We start from the raw sequence: 9,074 nt of genomic DNA on the forward strand, positions 1-9,074 counted from the left end.
CTTTCTGAATGATATACCACAAAAATCTCTATGGATTCTCTAAAGAACCCTCTCAGGCTGCTTCTTTCAAAGCCTCTGCAGCTGCCTGCACTGTGAAGGCTGCAACAGCAGTCTTTCTCTTCACTTCTCCCTTAGTTTTGCAAAGATCCACTTTGGTTTCAATATCAAACAGAGCATCAGAAATTCCTGAAAATGACTCCCTTGAATACTTGCTGTGGCTGCTTGGAGCATGGATGACATGCCTGTTGATAAAACAGTATGGTCTTTATTAGTTGCCTAAATGTTACAGAAGAGAAACACAAGAGCATGCTACCATTTTAACATTGAATATTTCTAATTTAACAATTTGAACAAGTCACTTCTCAACTGAACTTCCACATTCAATCATCTCTAAAGACTAGTCTGGCCAGGGAAGGTAGTACAAGCCTGTAATCCCAGCCGCTTGGGAGCCAGAGGTGGGCTGATCACAAGGTCAGGGGTGCGAGACTAGCCTGGAAAGCAAGATGAAACCCCGACTACTGAAAATACAAAAAGTTAGCCAGGCATGGTGGCGCATGCCTGTAGACCCAGCTACTCAGGAGGAGGGAGAATTGCTTGAACCTGGCAGGCAGAGGTTGCAGTGAGCTGATTATGCCACTGAACTCCAGCCTGACCTATAGAGAGAGACTGTCTCAAAAAAAAAAAAAAATCATAGTCTATGAAATACATATTAATTAATTATATTTTCACTTTGAGCAAAAACTTAAAAGTGGTAAGTGGTTCAGTGCTACAACAGTAACAACAATATAGAAAACACAGCAATCATTCTTGATAAGAGTATTTAGTTACAATTTTCCAAATTCTTCAAAATAAATTACACACAGTTTGTATTAGTATTTCACAGAGAAGAAAATTGAGGTCTGAGAAATCAAGTGACTGAAGTATCTGTCTCAAGGCATATTATAAATAAGTCCTGATTTTTTAATGCATTATAATAAGTTATAGCACAACAGTGATCATTAAAGTCTTGTTTGTGATTAGCCAAAATTTTATTTTTTTGTTCTTTTTTAAAAAGTCACACTATCATGTTAGAATATGTGACATAAAACATGAAGAATCATCAGAAACAATTTTGTAATGTTTCACATGACCACGGCAGAAGAATATTTTACAGTAGGAGCTAAGATAGTTCATGCAATAGACCAGGAAGAGAAGAACAAACTCTGACGTAAATAAATAAGCTCCAGAGCAGTGGCTCATGCTTTTAATCTCATAAATTTGGGAGGCTGAGGTGGGAGGACTGCTTGAGGTCAGGAGTTGGAGACAATCCTGGGCAACATAGGGACACCCTATCTCGACAAATAAAAGTACAAATATTAGCTGAGCATTGTGGCACGTGACTAGTCCTAGTGATTTTGGAGCCTGAGGTAGGAAGATTGATTGAGCACAAAACTCACATTTTGTAATAGTATATGGTAAATGAAACACAGAATCCCTGTTAGCAGCTCCCATAAACAGATGAGACAATCAAATGAAACATAATTTTAATAAAATGCTATGGGCTTCTGAATCAAAATTACAAGGCATTGCTACAAATACAAAAATTGATGTGGTTACCATATGTAAAGCATGTACACATATAAACACACACAGACACACATTCTCTTTCTCTGTATCTTGTGTTAACACGCTGTAACCTTTGTTACAGGGGAAAGAAATAATACAAGAAAAGAAGGATGAAGACACAGTTCTTCCTTTGGTTTCAAAGGTTTGGATGGAAATTCAACATTCAGCTTAATTTACTTAGTGAGAAATTATTATGTGCAATGCACTGCTCAGTTGTTTCAGGAATTGTAAACATCAAATAGAGACACAAACTAGATCTTTACTATTATTTGGAGAAAATGAAACAAATATAGAAATAAGGAAGAAAAAGCTATGTGTCCTAAACAAACCATGTTTCTAATGATGAGGCATTTTGTCAAGGAGGGACATCATCATTTTTCTTTTCAAGTTAGAAAATCAGCTTCATGGAATACACCGTGTTTGAAATCTACTGAAAGTGTTATTCTCATTATTGACTTCTTACCCACAAAAAAAATTGGAAAGAATTATAAACAATAAGGAAACAATTCTCCCAATATTTCCCTAAAGATAACACAATTATTATACTAATTGATTAAATCCCTTTAATTTTTTCTATATTTGTTAAAGTAACCAAATTCTATTTACAATTTTATATGCTTTCTGCTTACTTTATATTTTGTCATAAATATCTTAGTATATTGTATTCCTAATCATCAATTTTTTTATATTTATTTATTGATTTATGTGTTTTGGAGACAGAATCTCACTATATCATTGCAGTGGCATGATCTCGGCTCCCTGCGACCTCCGCCTCCCAGGCACAAGCGATTCTTCCGCCTCAGCCTCCATAGTAGCTGGGACTACAGGTGCCTGCCACTGCACCTGGCTAGAGCTTTCTAGACTTTCTCCCTATACCCCTTGAGCTGGGTTGAGCAGTGCCAGGTAATAAAGGAGGGAATCATATGTCCCACGGCTGCTGAGAGGCCCTTGGAAGGCTTCATCTGCAGCACAAGGAGAAGGAGAAATATTCCTTCTGGAGTGGGGAGGCCAGGAGTAGCCCTAGATTAAATTCTTACATTACCATAAAAGTGAATAGCTGGGGGCTGTGGCTCAGGCTGCAATTCCAGCACTTTTGTAGTCCAAGGCAGGCAGATCACTTGAGGTCAGGAATTCCAGATAAATCTAGCCAACATAATGAAACCCCCTCCTACTAAAAATGCAAAAAAAAAGTTAGCCAGGCCTGGCAGCGGGCACCTGTAATCCCAGCTACTTGGGAGGCCGAGGCAGGAGAATTGCTTGAACTTCAGAGGCGGAGGTTTCAGTGAACTGCGATAGCTTCGCGGCACTCCAGCCTGGGCGACACAGCGAAACGTCGTTAAGAAAAAAAAAAAAAAAAAAAAAAACCTTTTGTTTTGAAGAAACTTAATCAACTGTGTTAACACCCACCTACGCCCTCTGAAATCCAATTAGAGGAAAGGGGAGTGGTCTTCAGAGATGTATAAAAGGACACCGCAGGAGCCAAGCTCATGCTTCTCCAGCACCCACAGAGTGGCTTTGCAACTGGCCTTGGAGACTTCCAAAAGCTACCGCCACTGCGCCGTGAGACCCTGATCCCTGAGCTGACTTCATCTTTTTGGACAGCAAACTTTAGGTGAGAACGTAGATCTATTTCTGAGGTAAGTGTACACTTTCCAGAGTAGGAGCTGCTATTAGGTTACAAACCAAAACAAACAAAATTTGGGGACTTTATCTGCAAACTTAGATTTTTTTTTTTAGATGAAATGATGTCATTTTCTGAGTTTTAAAAACAGCTCCATTTCTTTTTTTAAATTATTTTAAACATAACCCATAGGTTTACAAGCTCCATTTAACCTATTTACAAATTAAACATTTTTGTCATCTGTCTTGCTGCATGATCCTCAAATTAATGTTATGATTAATTTTTTACTTAACGTATTTTTTAGTTGTTTTATAGATTATAATCATTTTGCAGTAGTTTCCAAATATCTAGTAATTCTTTAATCTCTGAAGACTCTGTAAATGGGTTAGGAGTGTTGTAATCTATGTGTAAAAATGTGTTATATTCTACTCTACTAGGGAAAATGTGCCTATGTTGCAATGTATGCCTGTACATAGGTAGAGTGCTTTGAATGATTTGGGCAAACATTTTTTTCTAAAACACGGTAAAAGTCTCTTCAGAAACCTCAGTTCCTCTGTGGGAGAAAGCCAGAAATGGCTATCCATGTAGGAAAGTCTCACGGGCAACTATGCAGAAATATCAGAAATAGAGGGTTTCTGTATTTATACTGTGTAGAAACCAGGATTTTAGATTTTTCCTTTCTTTGTCTCTTTGTTTGTTTTAGACAGGGACACACAGCCTAGAGTGCAGTGGTGGAAATAATCCTCACTACTGGCTCTACTTAATACCTCAAGCAATTCTTCAGCCTCATCCCCCAAAGTAGATGGGACTACAGGCATGGACCACCATGTTGGGCTTTACATATATAATCTATATAGTGTGTGTGTGTGTGTGTGTGTGTGTGTGTGTTTAAAGATGGGGTTTCACCATGTTGGTCAGGCTGGTCTTGAACTCCCGACCTCAAGTGATCCACCTGCCTTGGCCTCCAAAGTGCTTGGATTACAGGCATAAACCACCAGGCCCGGCTGTGTGTGTGTGTTTTTAGAGACAGGCTGATCTAGACACTTTGCCATCATGTCGCCCAGTCTAGAACTCCTGAGCTCAAAAAATCTGCCTGACTTGGTCTCCCAAAATGCTAGGATTACAAGTTTGAGCTACCTTGCCTGGCCTACGTTTTCTTCCCCCCACCCTTCCATTTAAAACACCACCTTACTGTCTAGTGCCTTTTATTATTGCATGATACTGAGTATTTTTCTGACTGTGTGAAAGAGTAATGACAGTGCTTCCAAAGGGCTTAGAAAACATTTCTATCCTCTGTTAACCCTTCTATATTTTATCAATATATCCCCAAACTAACAGACAGTCCAGGAATAGTAAACATGCCACAAAGTTTTTGTTGATTGAATGAACACAGCAGCCTAAAAAATGATTGTTTGTTCTATCTTGGAGAAGTGCCTTTACCTTGGTTTGTTTTGCCTTGGAGTGTAAAGGCTAGCTTTGCCTGATTTTGGACAAAGAATGACCTCTGCTTTATTTTCAAGCAGGGGCCCTCTGGACAACTCTGAGGGATCCTTGTTACAGTTAAATCAAACGATGAGAGTAGAAGAGCTTAGTTAGCATCCCTTCTCCAAACCAGTCCCTGGCAATTTAGAGTGTAACTACCCCATGAGTTGATAGCTTGATTAAATCCTAGAAGCCCCAGCAACTTGGTGGACACTAACACCTCAAAAAACTGACATTCTTCTGTGCAAAAGAGTTGGGTTTGGAAAGCTGGTTGTGCGTTGACTGGAGAACAATCACATTTTTCTGCAGAGGTTGATGGCTCTTAGTGCCTCAGTTTTCTATTTGTCCTATCTCTGTCATTGCAAATGAAAGCCAATTCTTCTCTAGAAAAAAAAACAAGATGTTATTTGATCACAACCTGATTGAGACTTTGCTTGGATCTTTGTCTCTCCAGGGCAGAAGATTAAATTCTTGTGGTTTTCTTCCCCCAGGAAAATGGACTCAGACTTCCCACAGGCCTTCCGGAAGGAACTCACCTGTGTCATCTGCCTGAACTACCTGGTAGACCCTGTCACCATAGGCTGTGGGCACAGCTTCTGTAGACCCTGCCTCTGCCTTTCCTGGGAAGAAGCCCAAAGTCCTGCCAACTGCCCTATGTGCAGGGAGCCATCACATCAAAAGGATTTCAAAACTAACATTTTTCTGAAGAATTTAGTGACGATTGCCAGGAAAGCCAGTGTCTGGCAATTCCTGAGCTCTGAGACACAAGTATGTGGGACCCATAGGGAAACAAAGAAGATGTTCTGTGCCACGGACAAGAGTCTGCTCTGCTCACTGTGCTCTAACTCTCAGGAGCACGGGGCTCACAAACACTGTCCCATTGAAGGGGCAGCTGAAGAACACCGGGTAAGACACAATGCTGGGATCACCTGCAGGCTGGAGGGTGGAGGAGTTAAAGAGATGAGAAGGGAGATGAGAACCATTGTGGTGATCACTCCATCCTTTACTGAGTGCCAGGTGCTTTTGGAGGTACCAATGATGAAATTTTGAATTCAATATGCAACTATACCTGCCTTCACAAAGCCTGCACCCAAAAAGAGGGTGATTAAGTGAATGTCACTATTACTTTGACTCTACAGTATAACACTAAAGGCATCGAAAAGCTACCAAAACTACAAGAACAAAGAAAATACATTTTGGAAATGTATTTAATCTTACTGGACAAATGACAAAAGCAGGCGGCCAGCATAGTGGAAGGGTGTTTCACTGATCATTACCTAGGTTACAAGAAATCTTCACTCACCAGTTCCCTAAACTGTTATACATCTGAAACCTCAGATTTGAAAATACTGAGGATGAGCAGTGAAAAAACTTGGTTTATTTTCCTCTCTCTAGTCTGTTCATACATTTTAACCCTTGCCTGCGTATCTCACTCAGAGTATGGAATCTATGGTATTTGATTTTCTGTTGCTCACCCTCATAATTCTTTTGCAGGAGAAGCTCTTAAAGCAAATGAGGATTTTATGGGAAAAAATTCAAGAAAATCAGAGAAATCTAAGTGAGGAGGTAAAAACAAGCATCCTCTGGAGTGTAAGTATGAGATCATGTGTCTTCAGGACATGTTTGAGTCAGGCATGCCGAGAACATTTATATTAGCAACTTGAGTTGAAATTCTCATATGCCAGATTTTGTCATATGTTTATTTATAGCCTGGAAAACAACCTGACTGTTCAACATAACAATTGTTCAGGTGTTCTGGAAATGTTTTTCAGATAAGTAAATATATATATGTATATTTACATATATAAATATATATATATGTAAATTCTGAGAGGCCAGTGTGCGCTTAAAATTAATCAGTATTTCAGGCAGAGGTTTCTGTATGAGATGAATTATGTAATACTGATTAAATAATATGTAAATGAGAAATAAAGGCATTTAGCAGTAAATATGATGTTGCTCCTAGGGAAAAAAGTGGGTGGAAACAGTAATTTAAGAACTATGCCTGTGTTAGTGAAATCTGATAGCAAAGGACCCAGACCATGATGCCTGTTTGAGTAGGAGAAAATGTAACATGATGAAAAGCTGAGGAGAAGAAACCAAAATGACGAGGGGAGTGAGAGAACAGTTTGTCAGTATTGGGAGGAGAAACACAATGGAATGGGGATTCATGTTCTTAGAATGGTGAGGTGAGACTGTAGCTTTAGACAGAAGAAGGGAGGAGACAGAGCAGAGGTGGTCAGTTTCAGAGATGGGGGCTACAATGTTTATTGAGATCTTTTTTGTGTGATGACTTCTGACCCTGATTAGAATATACTGACAACATTTACTAAGAATGACTGTTTAGGCTGTGAAGTACAAAGATTTGAGACTACAGACTAATTGAGTAACAAATATATATATATATTGTTGATGATGATTTAACAATCAATGATAAATTTTACTTGTTTTCTAGTGGTATTTCAGATTTGAGAGGACATATATTTAAACATTTAAATCTAAAGGGCTTTTATGCAGGTGTTCAAGAATTGATGAATTATAAACATTTTGAAGGAAGGTCTTTTTTTAGGTTCTGGGGTACATGTGCAGGTCATGGAAGATTGTTGCATAGGTACATTCATGGCAAGGTGGTTTGTTGCCCCCATCCCCCCATCACCTATAACTGACATTTCTCCCCACGTTATCCCTCCTACCTTCCCTCCCACTATTCCCCCCAGCACCCACAATGGACCTCAGTGTGTGAGGCTCCCATCTCTGTGTCCACATGTTCTCATTGTTCAACATCCACCTATGAGTGAGAACATGTGGTGTTTGATTTTCTGTTCTTGTGTCAGTTTTTTGAGAATGATGGTTTCCAGGTTCATCCATGTCCCAACAAAGGACACAAACTCATCATTTCTTATAGCTGCATAGTATTCCATGGTGTATATGTGCTACATTTTCTTTGTCCAGTCTATCATCAATGGGCATTTGGGTTGGTTTCAGGTCTTTGCTATTGTACACAGGGCTGCAATGAACACATGTGTGCATGTGTCTTTATAATAGAATGATTTCTAGTCCTTTAGGTATACACCGAGTAATGAGATTGCTGGGTCAAGTGGAATTTCTATTTCTAGATCCTTGAGGAATTGCCACACTGTCTTCCACAATGGTTGAACTAATTTACACTCCCATCAACAGTGTAAAAGCATTCCTATTTCTCCACATCCTCTCCAGCATCTGTTGTCTCCTGATTTTTTAATGATTGCCATTCTAACTGATGTGAGGTGGTATCTCAATGTGGTTTTGGTTTGCATTTCTCTAATGCCCAGTGATGATGAGCATTTTTCATGTTTCTTGGCCTCACATATATCTTTTGAAATGTATCTGTTCATATCCTTTGCCCACTGTTGGATGGGTTTGTTGGTTTTTTTCCTGTAAATCTATTTTAGTTCTTTGTAAATTCTGGGTATTAGCCCTTTGTCAGATGGGTGGCCTGTGGATATCGCTCTGGTTCTGTGTCTCACTCAGTGGGAGCTGCACTCCAGAGAAGCTTCCTTTCAACCATCCTGGTCTCCACTAAGGAAGATCTTTTTAACTTATCCTAGTGTTTGCAAAGAATGAAAATTAAACGAAGGAAAGGTCAGGATGAATTAGTGGGTTCTGTGAGGTGGAAGTAGACCTGGGTATGTAACCTACAAAATCCATGTCTCTCCAGGCCTATGCACTTCTTCGTGCACAGATGATCAGGGTTGAGTATATGAAGGTGCATCCAGTTCTCCATAAGGAAGAAAAACATTTAGAGAGACTGTGCAAGGAACACCAAGAGATATTTCCACAAATCCAGAGAAGTTGCATCAACATGCATCAAAAGAAGAAGCACTTGAAAGAAATGTATCGGGAACTAATGGAAATGTGTCATAAACCAGATGTGGAGCTGCTCCAGGTAAGAAATGAGGATGTCCCTTGAGACACTTTGTATTAGCTGACATTTACATCTTTGCTTTTCATTGGGTACCAAAGACATACTTCATCTCCTGCATTGATGGTGATAGACATTCCCACCTAGTTATAGAGATAAACTACAACTCCTAACCTAATCATAGAAACAAAGCTTTAGGGAGCTGTGCAGATAGATTTCCACAGAACATTTTCCACCTCAAGCTTTCTTCTCCAGTTCATTTCATTAAAACTCTGGAAGAGAAAACTTTCATGTGAAAATAATATTTTTGTCTATGTTGGATGATACATAGAAATTATGAAGAAACTAACATTTCCTTCTTCCTTTTTTTGGGCAGTCCTAGGTTTGAAATGCCCTTGACTTGAGCCACATTACCCCTCAGGAACTAGCCCTGAAAAAGACCACATTGTAGACAGCTGCAGCAAT

General features: G+C 39.4%; 1 long non-coding RNA gene across 1 annotated transcript; it reads left to right on the plus strand.

Annotated features, from left to right (window-relative positions):
- The first annotated feature begins 5,240 nt into the window (after nucleotides 1–5,240).
- On the plus strand, nucleotides 5,241–8,543 carry LOC141583388 (uncharacterized). The gene is made up of 3 exons (XR_012516039.1): nucleotides 5,241–5,614; nucleotides 6,203–6,298; nucleotides 8,406–8,543. It is a non-coding gene; the product is annotated as an uncharacterized LOC141583388 (long non-coding RNA).
- Nucleotides 8,544–9,074: the final 531 nt, after the last annotated feature.

This window comes from Saimiri boliviensis, assembly GCF_048565385.1.
Source record: "Saimiri boliviensis isolate mSaiBol1 chromosome 19 unlocalized genomic scaffold, mSaiBol1.pri SUPER_19_unloc_5, whole genome shotgun sequence".
Lineage (NCBI taxonomy): Eukaryota > Metazoa > Chordata > Mammalia > Primates > Cebidae > Saimiri > Saimiri boliviensis.